The 15,357-nt window shown below is 41.3% G+C and overlaps 1 pseudogene; it reads left to right on the forward strand.

Annotated features, from left to right (window-relative positions):
- LOC135537027 (solute carrier family 12 member 1-like) overlaps nucleotides 1-15,357 on the forward strand; it is a 36,516-nt pseudogene that overhangs the window by 18,843 nt on the left and 2,316 nt on the right.

The following is a 15,357-nucleotide window of genomic DNA, read 5'->3' on the forward strand; positions in this document are numbered from 1 at the left end:
TGGAGATGATTCCATTGGTTTTATTGCAGGCAGGAAAATCTGCTTGAATGCAGGTAGTGTAAGTCTTTCAAGATCAGCCTGTGTGTTATAACCTGCTGTCCCTCTCTGTCCTAGGCATCAGGTCTGGGTCGTCTGAAACCCAACATTCTGATGATGGGCTTCAAGAAGGACTGGAGGACAGCAGACACAGTCGGCGTACAGAGCTATGTAGGAGTACTGCAGTAAGTCACACTCATACACTGAGTGGAACACCTGCTCTTTCCATGATAGACTGACCAGCTGATTCCAGGTGAAAGCTATGATCCCTTATTGATGTCACCTTTTAAATCCACTTCAATCAGTGTAGATGAAGAGGAGGAGACGGGTTAAAGAAGGATTTTTAAGCATTGAGACAATTGAGACATGGATTGTATATGTGTGGCATTCAGATGGAGAATGGGCGAGACAAAACATTTACGTGCCTTTAAACAGAGTATGGTGGTAGGTGCCAGACCAACTGGTTTGTGTCAAGAACTGCAATGCTGCTGGGTTTTTAACACTGAACAGTTTCCCATGTGTATCAAGAATGGTCCACCAACCAAAGGACATCCAGCCAACTTGACACAACTGTGGGAAGCATTGGAGTCGACATGGGCCACCATCCCAGTGGAACGCTTTCGACACCTTGTAGAGTCCATGCCCCGATGAATTGAGGCTGTTCTGAGGGCAAAGGGGGGAGGGGGGTGCAACTCAATGTTAGGAAGGTGTTCCTAATGTTTGGTATACTCAGTGTACACACACACACACACAAAATAAGCAAGATAAGTGCTAACTGTGTGTTATTAAAGTGTATGTCCTGTGCCGGGTGTGTGTTTTTAGCGATGCATTTGACTTTGAGTACGGAACCGTGGTACTAAGGATGAACCAGGGACTGGACATCTCACACATCATAAAGGCTCAGGGTGAGTGCATACACACACACACACACACACACACACACACACACACACACACACACACACACACACACACACACACACACACACACACAACACACACACACACACACACACACACACACACACCAATGTATAAAACAGAAGCAGTCAGAATACTCCAGCCTCAGGGCCTGTGATGTAAATAGAGCTGTTGTATAGATATAGTACTGGTTAAAGTACACCCACTTTGTCAGAAAAACACCACAAGTCATCTCCTCATGGTTTGTTGTGTTGCTGTTTCCATATAACAACCCCAATTATACAATGACTATTGATAACATTGACAACATTGATCGAGTTGATAAGGAGAGCTCTTTGGTCCATAGACCAGAGGCAGTAGATGAAGGTCACATCTAATCAGCTCCTAGCAATAACATCTACTGAATAAACTGTTACCAACAGAGCCACTGCAGGGCTATGGGCCCTAGTCAGAAGTAGTGCACTATATAGGCAATAGAGTGCAATTTGAGACACTCCCCAGGAGTCATAGATACACTAATCTAGTAGTTACTCCTGTCCTGGAGAGATACAGGGTGTGCTGGCTTTAGTTCCAGCACAGCACTAACACACCTTATTCATCCACTCCAGGGCTCGAGAATTAGTAGATTAGTTGATGGATGTGTTAGTGCAGGGTTAGAACAAATATGTGGGCTACCAAGTGGCGCAGCGGTCTAAGGCACTGCATCGCAGTGCTTGAGGCGTCATTACAGACACCCGGGATCAAATCCAGGCAGTACCACAACCGGCCGTGATTGGGATTCCATTAGGGCGGCACACAGTTGGCCCAGCATTATCTGGTTTTGCCGGGGTAGGCCGTCATTATAAATAAGAATTTGTTCTTAACTGACTTGCCTAGTTATATGAATTCTAATTATATTATATATATTTTTGAAACTCTGTGGTGGTCCCCCAGGAGAGGTTTGAGACACAGTGGTCTAATGTGATGGGTTGTATTCACTAGGGACAACCCAGGAGTGGTTTGAGACACAGTGGTCTAATGTGATGGGTCGTATTCACTAGGGACAACCCAGGAGAGGTTTGAGACACAGTGGTCTAATGTGATGGGTCGTATTCACTAGGGACAACCCAGGAGAGGTTTGAGACACAGTGGTCTAATGTGATGGGTCGTATTCACTAGGGACAACCCAGGAGAGGTTTGAGACACAGTGGTCTAATGTGATGGGTCGTATTCACTAGGGACAACCCAGGAGAGGTTTGAGACACAGTGGTCTAATGTGATGGGTCGTATTCACTAGGGACAACCCAGGAGAGGTTTGAGACACAGTGGTCTAATGTGATGGGTTGTATTCACTAGGGACAACCCAGGAGAGGTTTGAGACACAGTGGTCTAATGTGATGGGTTGTATTCACTAGGGACAACCCAGGAGAGGTTTGAGACACGGTGGTCTAATGTGATGGGTCGTATTCACTAGGGACAACCCAGGAGAGGTTTGAGACACGGTGGTCTAATGTGATGGGTCGTATTCACTAGGGACAACCCAGGAGAGGTTTGAGACACGGTGGTCTAATGTGATGGGTCGTATTCACTAGGGACAACCCAGGAGAGGTTTGAGACACAGTGGTCTAATGTGATGGGTCGTATTCACTAGGGACAACCCAGGAGAGGTTTGAGACACAGTGGTCTAATGTGATGGGTCGTATTCACTAGGGACAACCCAGGAGAGGTTTGAGACACAGTGGTCTAATGTGATGGGTCGTATTCACTAGGGACAACCCAGGAGTGGTTTGAGACACAGTGGTCTAATGTGATGGGTCGTATTCACTAGGGACAACCCAGGAGAGGTTTGAGACACAGTGGTCTAATGTGATGGGTCGTATTCACTAGGGACAACCCAGGAGAGGTTTGAGACACAGTGATCTAATGTGATGGGTGGTATTCACTAGGGACAACCCAGGAGAGGTTTGAGACACAGTGGTCTAATGTGATGGGTCGTATTCACTAGGGACAACCCAGGAGAGGTTTGAGACACAGTGGTCTAATGTGATGGGTCGTATTCACTAGGGACAACCCAGGAGAGGTTTGAGACACAGTGGTCTAATGTGATGGGTCGTATTCACTAGGGACAACCCAGGAGAGGTTTGAGACACAGTGATCTAATGTGATGGGTCGTATTCACTAGGGACAACCCAGGAGAGGTTTGAGACACAGTGATCTAATGTGATGGGTCGTATTCACTAGGGACAACCCAGGAGAGGTTTGAGACACAGTGGTCTAATGTGATGGGTCGTATTCACTAGGGACAACCCAGGAGAGGTTTGAGACACAGTGGTCTAATGTGATGGGTCGTATTCACTAGGGACAACCCAGGAGAGGTTTGAGACACAGTGATCTAATGTGATGGGTGGTATTCACTAGGGACAACCCAGGAGAGGTTTGAGACACAGTGGTCTAATGTGATGGGTGTATTCACTAGGGACAACCCAGGAGAGGTTTGAGACACAGTGGTCTAATGTGATGGGTCGTATTCACTAGGGACAACCCAGGAGAGGTTTGAGACACAGTGGTCTAATGTGATGGGTCGTATTCACTAGGGACAACCCAGGAGAGGTTTGAGACACAGTGGTCTAATGTGATGGGTCGTATTCACTAGGGACAACCCAGGAGAGGTTTGAGACACAGTGATCTAATGTGATGGGTCGTATTCACTAGGGACAACCCAGGAGAGGTTTGAGACACAGTGGTCTAATGTGATGGGTCGTATTCACTAGGGACAACCCAGGGGAAAATGGACTTAAACAGGGAGGGACAAGCTAAACTTCATTTTGGTTTTCCATCCCAAAACGTTTTGCTATGGCAACGATGTACACTAATGATGTAATGATCAGTAGAACCCTTTTGCAACGTGTCTCTCTACCGCCCCCAGAGGAGATGGAGAGAGAAGCCCAGGACAGAAGGATCTGGAGAAAGAAGAGCTGGCTGAGGAGAATAAGGGGAAATCCATCTTCAGGAAGTCACGGAACTTATCTACACAAGGCCTCACTTCCAGAGGTACCAGATCGATCACACACACACACACACCGCACGCACGCACGCACACACACACACACACACACACACACACACACACACACACACACACACACACACACACACACACACACACACACACACACACACACACACACATAAACATCACAGGCACACACACAATGGGGAAAAAGAGAGGCGGAAAGATAAGAGACATTACTGAGAGCCAGAGAAACAGAGAGAGAGAAACAGACAGAGAGGCACAGAGAGAGAAACAGAGAGAGAGAGAGACAGAGAGAGATGGAATGATCATAGGACTGAGCATACTTGGTTGTAAATGACTATTACTGTATTATTAAACACATTGCTAATGTGTTCTATTTTCTTTTCTCTCCCCAGCATCAGTAACGACCCCCAGTCTCCCCAGGTAGTGGTGGTGAATGAAAGGCTGGTGTCCACCATGCACTCAGTTCCAGAGGAAACAGGGCAAAGGAACCATCGATGTCTGGTGGATGTTTGATGACGGAGGTAGGAGACCTCTCTTTACACATCACACAACGGTGACACATTATAGACCCCAGCATGTCTATATCACTCTTCATTATAGACCCCAGCATGTCTATATCACTCTTCATTATAGACCACAGCATGTCTATATCACTCTTCATTATAGACCCCAGCATGTCTATATCACTCTTCATTATAGACCACAGCATGTCTATATCACTCTTCATTATAGACTTCCAGCATGTCTATATCACTGGGTTCATTATAGACCCTGGCATGTCTATATCACTCTTCATTATAGACCACAGCATGTCTATGTCACTCTTCATTATAGACCCCAGCATGTCTATATCACTCTTCATTATAGACCACAGCATGTCTATGTCACTCTTCATTATAGACTTCAGCATGTCTATATCACTCTCTTCATTATAGACCCAGCATGTCTATATCACTCTTCATTATAGACCCCAGCATGTCTATATCACTCTTCATTATAGACCACAGCATGTCTATATCACTCTTCATTATAGACCACAGCATGTCTATATCACTCTTCATTATAGACCACAGCATGTCTATATCACTCTTCATTATAGACCACAGCATGTCTATATCACTCTTCATTATAGACCACAGCATGTCTATATCACTCTTCATTATAGACACAGCATGTCTATATCACTCTTCATTATAGACCACAGCATGTCTATATCACTTTTCATTATAGACCACAGCATGTCTATATCACTCTTCATTATAGAGCACAGCATGTCTATATCACTCTTTCATTATAGACCCCAGCATGTCTATATCACTCTTTATTATAGACCACAGCATGTCTATGTCACTCTTCATTATATACTTCAGCATGTCTATATCACTCTTCATTATAGACCACAGCATGTCTATATCACTCTTCATTATAGACCACAGCATGTCTATATCACTTTCATTATAGACACAGCATGTCTATATCACTCTTCATTATAGACCACAACATGTCTATATCACTCTTCATTATAGACACAGCATGTCTACATCACTCTCTTCATTACAGACCACAGCATGTCTATATCACTCTCTTCATTATAGACCACAGCATGGCTATATCACTTCTTCACTATAGACCACAGCATGTCTATATCACTCTTTCATTATAGACACAGCATGTCTATATCATTCTTTTCATTATAGACCACAGCATGTCTATATCACTCTCTTCATTATAGACCCAGCATGTCTATATCACTCTTCATTATAGACACAGCATGTCTATATCACTCTTCATTATAGACCACAGCATGTCTATATCACTCTTCATTATAGACCCAGCATGTCTATATCACTCTTCATTATAGACCACAGCATGTCTATATCACTCTCTTCATTATAGACCCCAGCATGTCTATATCACTCTTCATTATAGACCACAGCATGTCTATATCACTCTTCATTATAGACCACAGCATGTCTATATCACTCTTCATTATAGACCACAGCATGTCTATATCACTCTTCATTATAGAGCACAGCATGTCTATATCGCTCTCTTCATTATAGACACCAGCATGTCTATATCACTCTTTATTATAGACCACAGCATGTCTATGTCACTCTTCATTATATACTTCAGCATGTCTATATCACTCTCTTCATTATAGACCACAGCATGTCTATATCACTCTTCATTATAGACCACAGCATGTCTATATCACTCTTCATTATAGACCACAGCATGTCTATATCACTCTTCATTAAAGACCACAACATGTCTATATCACTCTTCATTATAGACTACAGCATGTCTACATCACACTCTTCATTATAGACCACAGCATGTCTATATCACTCTCTTCATTATAGACCACAGCATGGCTATATCACTCTTCACTATAGACCACAGCATGTCTATATCACTCTTCATTATAGAGCACAGCATGTCTATATCATTCTTTTCATTATAGACCACAGCATGTCTATATCACTCTCTTCATTATAGACCACAGCATGTCTATATCACTCTTCATTGTAGACCACAGCATGTCTATATCACTCTTCATTATAGACCACAGCATGTCTATATCACTCTTCATTATAGACCCCAGCATGTCGATATCACTCTTCATTATAGACCCCAGCATGTCTATATCACTCTCTTCATTATAGACCCCGGCATGTCGATATCACTCTTCATTATAGACCCCAGCATGTCTATATCACTCTTCATTATAGACCCCAGCATGTCTATATCACTCTTCATTATAGACCACAGCATGTCTATATCACTCTTCATTATAGACCCCAGCATGTCTATATCACTCTTCATTATAGACCCCAGCATGTCTATATCACTCTTCATTATAGACCACAGCATGTCTATATCACTCTTCATTATAGACCACAGCATGTCTATATCACTCTTCATTATAGACCACAGCATGTCTATATCACTCTTCATTATAGACCCCAGATGTCGATATCACTGTTCATTATAGACCCCAGCATGTCTATATCACTCTCTTCATTATAGACCACAGCATGTCTATATCACTCTTCATTATAGACCACAGCATGTCTATATCACTCTTCATTATAGACCCCAGCATGTCTATGTCACTCTTCATTATAGACCACAGCATGTCTATATCACTCTTCATTATAGACCCAGCATGTCTATATCACTCTTTCATTATAGACCACAGCATGTCTATATCACTCTTCATTATAGACCACAGCATGTCTATATCACTCTCTCATTATAGACCCCAGCATGTCTATATCACTTTTCATTATAGACCACAGCATGTCTATATCACTCTTTCATTATAGACCACAGCATGTCTATATCACTCTTCATTATAGACCACAGCATGTCTATATCACTCTTCATTATAGACCACAGCATGTCTATATCACTCTTCATTATAGACCCCAGCATGTCTATATCACTCTTTATTATAGACCACAGCATGTCTATGTCACTCTTCATTATAGACTTCAGCATGTCTATATCACTCTCTTCATTATAGACCACAGCATGTCTATATCACTCTTCATTATAGACCACAGCATGTCTATATCACTCTTCATTATAGACCACAGCATGTCTATATCACTCTTCATTATAGACCCCAGCATGTCTATATCACTCTTCATTACAGACCACAGCATGTCTATATCACTCTTCATTATAGACCACAGCATGTCTATATCACTCTTTCATTATAGACCACAGCATGTCTATATCACTCTCTTCATTATAGAGCACAGCATGTCTATATCACTCTTTTCATTATAGACCACAGCATGTCTATATCACTCTTTCATTATAGACCACAGCATGTCTATATCACTCTTCATTATAGACCCCAGCATGTCTATATCACTCTTCATTATAGACCACAGCATGTCTATGTCACTCTTCATTATAGACTTCAGCATGTCTATATCACTCTTTCATTATAGACCACAGCATGTCTATATCACTCTTCATTATAGACCCCAGCATGTCTATATCACTCTTCATTATAGACCACAGCATGTCTATATCACTCTTCATTATAGACCACAGCATGTCTATATCACTTTCATTATAGACCACAGCATGTCTATATCACTCTTCATTATAGACCACAGCATGTCTATATCACTCTTCATTATAGACCCCAGCATGTCTATATCACTCTTCATTATAGACCACAGCATGTCTATATCACTCTTCATTATAGACCACAGCATGTCTATATCACTCTTCATTATAGACCACAGCATGTCTATATCACTCTTCATTATAGAGCACAGCATGTCTATATCACTCTCTTCATTATAGACCACAGCATGTCTATATCACTCTCTTCATTATAGACCACAGCATGTCTATATCACTCTTCATTATAGACACCAGCATGTCTATATCACTCTTCATTATAGACCCCAGCATGTCTATATCACTCTTCATTATAGACCCCAGCATGTCTATATCACTCTTCATTATAGACCCCAGCATGTCTATATCACTCTTCATTAAAGACCACAACATGTCTATATCACTCTTCATTATAGACCACAGCATGTCTATATCACTCTTCATTATAGACCACAGCATGTCTATATCACTCTTCATTATAGACCCCAGCATGTCTATATCACTCTTCATTATAGACCACAGCATGTCTATATCACTCTTCATTATAGACCACAGCATGTCTATATCACTCTTCATTATAGACCCCAGCATGTCTATATCACTCTCTTCATTATAGACACCAGCATGTCTATATCACTCTTCATTATAGACACCAGCATGTCTATATCACTCTTCATTATAGACCCCAGCATGTCTATATCACTCTCTTCATTATAGACACCAGCATGTCGATATCACTCTTCATTATAGACCCCAGCATGTCTATATCACTCTCTTCATTATAGACACCAGCATGTCTATATCACTCTTCATTATAGACACCAGCATGTCTATATCACTCTTCATTATAGACCCCAGCATGTCTATATCACTCTTCATTATAGACCACAGCATGTCTATATCACTCTTCATTATAGACCCCAGCATGTCTATATCACTCTTCATTATAGACCCCAGCATGTCTATATCACTCTTCATTATAGACCACAGCATGTCTATATCACTCTTCATTATAGACCACAGCATGTCTATATCACTCTTCATTATAGACCACAGCATGTCTATATCACTCTTCATTATAGACCCCAGCATGTCGATATCACTCTTCATTATAGACCCCAGCATGTCTATATCACTCTCTTCATTATAGACCACAGCATGTCTATATCACTCTCTTCATTATAGAACACAGCATGTCTATATCACTCTTCATTATAGACTACAGCATGTCTATGTCACTCTCTTCATTACAGACCACAGCATGTCTATATCACTCTCTTCACTATAGACCTCAGCATGTCTATATCACTCTCTTCATTATAGAGCACAGCATGTCTATATCACTCTCTTCATTATAGACCACATCATGTCTATATCACTCTCTTCATTATAGACCCCTGCCTGTCTATATCACTTTTCATTGTAGACTACAGCACGTCTATATCACTCTCTTCATTATAGACCACAGCATGTCTATATCACTCTTCATTGTAGACCACAGCATGTCTATATCACTCTTCATTATAGAGCACAGCATGTCTATATCACTCTCTTCATTATAGACCCCAGCATGTCTATATCACTCTTTATTATAGACCACAGCATGTCTATGTCACTCTTCATTATATACTTCAGCATGTCTATATCACTCTCTTCATTATAGACCACAGCATGTCTATATCACTCTTCATTATAGACCACAGCATGTCTATATCACTCTTCATTATAGACCACAGCATGTCTATATCACTCTTCATTATAGACTACAGCATGTCTACGTCACTCTCTTCATTACAGACCACAGCATGTCTATATCACTCTCTTCATTATAGACCACAGCATGGCTATATCACTCTCTTCACTATAGACCACAGCATGTCTATATCACTCTCTTCATTATAGAGCACAGCATGTCTATATCATTCTTTTCATTATAGACCACAGCATGTCTATATCACTCTCTTCATTATAGACCACAGCATGTCTATATCACTCTTCATTGTAGACCACAGCATGTCTATATCACTCTTCATTATAGACCACAGCATGTCTATATCACTCTTCATTATAGACCACAGCATGTCTATATCACTCTTCATTATAGACCACAGCATGTCTATATCACTCTTCATTATAGACTTCAGCATGTCTATATCACTCTCTTCATTATAGACCACAGCATGTCTATATCACTCTTCATTGTAGACCACAGCATGTCTATATCACTCTTCATTATAGACCACAGCATGTCTATATCACTCTTCATTATAGACCCCAGCATGTCTATATCACTCTTCATTATAGACCACAGCATGTCTATATCACTCTTCATTATAGACCACAGCATGTCTATATCACTTTTCATTATATACCACAGCATGTCTATATCACTCTTCATTATAGAGCACAGCATGTCTATATCACTCTCTTCATTATAGACCCCAGCATGTCTATATCACTCTTTATTATAGACCACAGCATGTCTATGTCACTCTTCATTATATACTTCAGCATGTCTATATCACTCTCTTCATTATAGACCACAGCATGTCTATATCACTCTTCATTATAGACCACAGCATGTCTATATCACTCTTCATTATAGACCACAGCATGTCTATATCACTCTTCATTATAGACCACAGCATGTCTATATCACTCTTCATTATAGACTACAGCATGTCTACGTCACTCTCTTCATTACAGACCACAGCATGTCTATATCACTCTCTTCATTATAGACCACAGCATGGCTATATCACTCTCTTCACTATAGACCACAGCATGTCTATATCACTCTCTTCATTATAGAGCACAGCATGTCTATATCATTCTTTTCATTATAGACCACAGCATGTCTATATCACTCTCTTCATTATAGACCACAGCATGTCTATATCACTCTTCATTGTAGACCACAGCATGTCTATATCACTCTTCATTATAGACCACAGCATGTCTATATCACTCTTCATTATAGACCACAGCATGTCTATATCACTCTTCATTATAGACCACAGCATGTCTATATCACTCTTCATTATAGACTTCAGCATGTCTATATCACTCTCTTCATTATAGACCACAGCATGTCTATATCACTCTTCATTATAGACCACAGCATGTCTATATCACTCTTCATTATAGAGCACAGCATGTCTATATCACTCTCTTCATTATAGACCCCAGCATGTCTATATCACTCTTTATTATAGACCACAGCATGTCTATGTCACCCTTCATTATAGACTTCAGCATGTCTATATCACTCTCTTCATTATAGACCACAGCATGTCTATATCACTCTCTTCATTATAGACCACAGCATGTCTATATCACTCTCTTCATTATAGACCCCTGCATGTCTATATCACTTTTCATTGTAGACTACAGCACGTCTATATCACTCTCTTCATTATAGACCACAGCATGTCTATATCACTCTTTATTGTAGACCACAGCATGTCTATATCACTCTTCATTATAGACCACAGCATGTCTATATCACTCTTCATTATAGACCCCAGCATGTCTATATCACTCTTCATTATAGACCACAGCATGTCTATATCACTCTTCATTATAGACCACAGCATGTCTATATCACTCTTTATTATAGACCCCAGCATGTCTATATCACTCTTCATTATAGACCACAGCATGTCTATATCACTCTTCATTATAGACCACAGCATGTCTATATCACTCTTCATTATATGCCACAGCATGTCTATATCACTCTTCATTATAGAGCACAGCATGTCTATATCACTCTCATCATTATAGACCCCAGCATGTCTATATCACTCTTTATTATAGACCACAGCATGTCTATGTCACTCTTCATTATAGACTTCAGCATGTCTATATCACTCTCTTCATTATAGACTACAGCACGTCTATATCACTCTCTTCATTATAGACCACGACATGTCTATATCACTCTTCATTATAGACCACAGCATGTCTATATCACTCTTCATTATAGACCACAGCATGTCTATGTCACTCTTCATTATAGAGCACAGCATGTCTATATCACTCTCTTCATTATAGACCCCAGCATGTCTATATCACTCTTTATTATAGACCACAGCATGTCTATGTCACTCTTCATTATAGACTTCAGCATATCTATATCACTCTCTTCATTATAGACTACAGCACGTCTATATCACTCTCTTCATTATAGACCACGACATGTCTATATCACTCTTCATTATAGACCACAGCATGTCTATATCACTCTTCATTATAGACCACAGCATGTCTATGTCACTCTTCATTATAGAGCACAGCATGTCTATATCACTCTCTTCATTATAGACCCCAGCATGTCTATATCACTCTTTATTATAGACCACAGCATGTCTATGTCACTCTTCATTATAGACTTCAGCATGTCTATATCACTCTCTTCATTATAGACCACAGCATGTCTATATCACTCTTCATTATATACCACAGCATATCTATATCACTCTCTTCATTATAGACTACAGCACGTCTATTTCACTCTCTTCATTATAGACCACGACATGTCTATATCACTCTTCATTATAGACCACAGCATGTCTATATCACTCTTCATTATAGACCACAGCATGTCTATGTCACTCTTCATTATAGACTTCAGCATGTCTATATCACTCTCTTCATTATAGACCACAGCATGTCTATATCACTCTTCATTATAGACCACAGCATGTCTATATCACTCTTCATTATAGACCACAGCATGTCTATATCACTCTTCATTATATACCACAGCATGTCTATATCACCATCTTCATTATTGACCACAGCATGTCTATATCACTCTTCACTTTAGACCACAGCATGTCTATATCACTCTCTTCATTATAGACCACAGCATGTCCATATCACTTTCTTCATTATAGACCACAACATCTTCACATAATAGGCTTATAGATTGAAATAGCTACCTACCTTCCTCCCTCACGCTCTCTCTTTCTCTGCCTGTATCTCTGTCTGTATATCTGTGTATCTCTCTCTCACTTTGTCTGTCTGTCTCTTGCTCTCTCACTGTCTCTCTCTCTCTCTCTCTCTCTCTCTCACACACACACACACTCTGTCTCTCTCTTGCTCATGGTCTCTCTCTCACTCTCTCTCTCTCTCTGTCTGTGTGTCTGTGTGTCAGGTCTAACCCTACTGCTGCCCTACATCCTGACAACCCGTAAGAAGTTCAAGGACTGTAAGATGAGGATCTTCATCGCTGGCCAGCCGGGACGTGTCGAGCAGGACAGACATGAGTACGTATGATCAATTTCAATCATTTATGAATAGAGGAAGATAATACAGTCTAATCATCAACAACCACTAGCCTGGTCCCAGATCTGTTTGTACTTGTCACTAATCAATTTCTGCCATGGTCATGCCACACATTACAATTCCATAAGGAGTTGGCAAGAGAGCAGAAACAGACTGGCTAAACAAGCACATCTTTGGAAATAAGACCTGTTATATCGCAGCTCATAGCAGTGGTGATCAGTGTGTGCCTCTGTGTGTGTCTGTGTTCATAGGATGAAGTCTCTGCTGGAGAAGTTCAGGATCAAATATGCAGACATCCACGTCATCGACGACATCACCCAAAACCCCAACTCTAACAGGTAATATAAACACACACACACACACACACACACACACACACACACACACACACACACACACACACACACACACACACACACACACACACACACACACACACACACACACACACACACACACACACACACACACACACAACCTTGGGGAGATGTGACTGCTAACACACACACACACTGTCGCTCACATGCTGTGGTGGGAGAGATTCCAGACATTCTGTACTGTAGCCGTGAGGTCACTCTCAGCTGACCAACCACACGTCAGGGATGTGATCAGCAGTCAGCCAAAAGCAACACCAGTCAGGAAATGGATAAAGGCTCTATTATAGTGAGATAGTTAATGACTATACAAAACAGATGCAGAACTTTGTCTCATTCAGTATTTACACAAGAAAAGACAACTCAGCTTCAAACTGCTCCATCTCTGGTGTCAGAGTAGTCGATGTCATTCTGTGCCGAGATGAATGACAACATGCACAGGTAAAATATAATATTCCTGATATCTGAAGTCATAGGATCAGTGATTAATACCTGATTAACCCAGCTAACTCCTGTCTGTGTTCGTCCCCCAGCTGGAAGATGTTTGAGGACATGATTGAGCCGTTCCGTCTTCACGAGGGGTCAAAGAGCACCACTCTGGCCGAGGCTCTGAGGAAAGACAACCCCTGGAAGATCTCTGACGCCGAGCTGGACACCTTCGAGGAAAAGGTGGAGTCTAAAGACAGACCAGTGACTGCTCACCATAGAGACTTGTAGAGCCAGAGCACGGCACAGTGCTCACCAGAGACCAATAACTTCTACTGATTAACATCCACATACTGTGCTCATTGCAGTACAACATGAATGAACATGCTCAACCAGTGCTTGAGTTGGGAAGCTCACCGGGGCTGAGTCCCGGCACCTCAAATGTTCTGCTTGAGCTCCTGTTCCTCTTATAGAATATTAGCTCCAAAGTATTGTGGGGCTCCTGCACCTAAATATAAACAGTCCCTGCACCCAAAATGAGTCCCGGAACCTTTTTCAGTCCAAGTCAAGCACTGTGCTCAACTCTATCTTCTTGTAGTGGAATGTAATGTATTAATCTGGACAATAGAATCCAACAGTCCCATGATGCAGTAGCAGCAGAAGTAGACAGCTGTGTTTTCACTGTGGCCCACCACCACTTTGTGTCCTCTCTCCTCCAGACCAACCTCCAGGTCAGGCTGAATGAACTACTGCAGGAGAACTCCCGAGCTGCCAACCTCATCATAGTGTAAGTACAATATACTGGAGAGTTTTTCCTGGTCAGGTCACCATGTGTTCCGGACAAATTCTAGGCCCTAATTATAAGAGACACCAACAAGAGCCATATCATCATCTATCAATCTCTCTGTAAAAAAGACAGATAAATATGATAGTCCAATGCGTCACAAAACTATGAAGCGAACTGAGGTATATAACAATAACAACAACAATACTAATCATTTGGTTGGTGCTTATATCGTCCCGTTTCAACGGTGTATTAGACACAGGTGTGAAATCCCCCTGAGACACCCCCGGCCATATAGTGGTGACCCTGCTGCTAATAGCCAACTGTTGAGATAACTTCGGTTTAATACTGTACTTCCC

The sequence above is a fragment of the Oncorhynchus masou genome, unplaced genomic scaffold, assembly GCF_036934945.1.
Source record: "Oncorhynchus masou masou isolate Uvic2021 unplaced genomic scaffold, UVic_Omas_1.1 unplaced_scaffold_700, whole genome shotgun sequence".
NCBI lineage: Eukaryota > Metazoa > Chordata > Actinopteri > Salmoniformes > Salmonidae > Oncorhynchus > Oncorhynchus masou.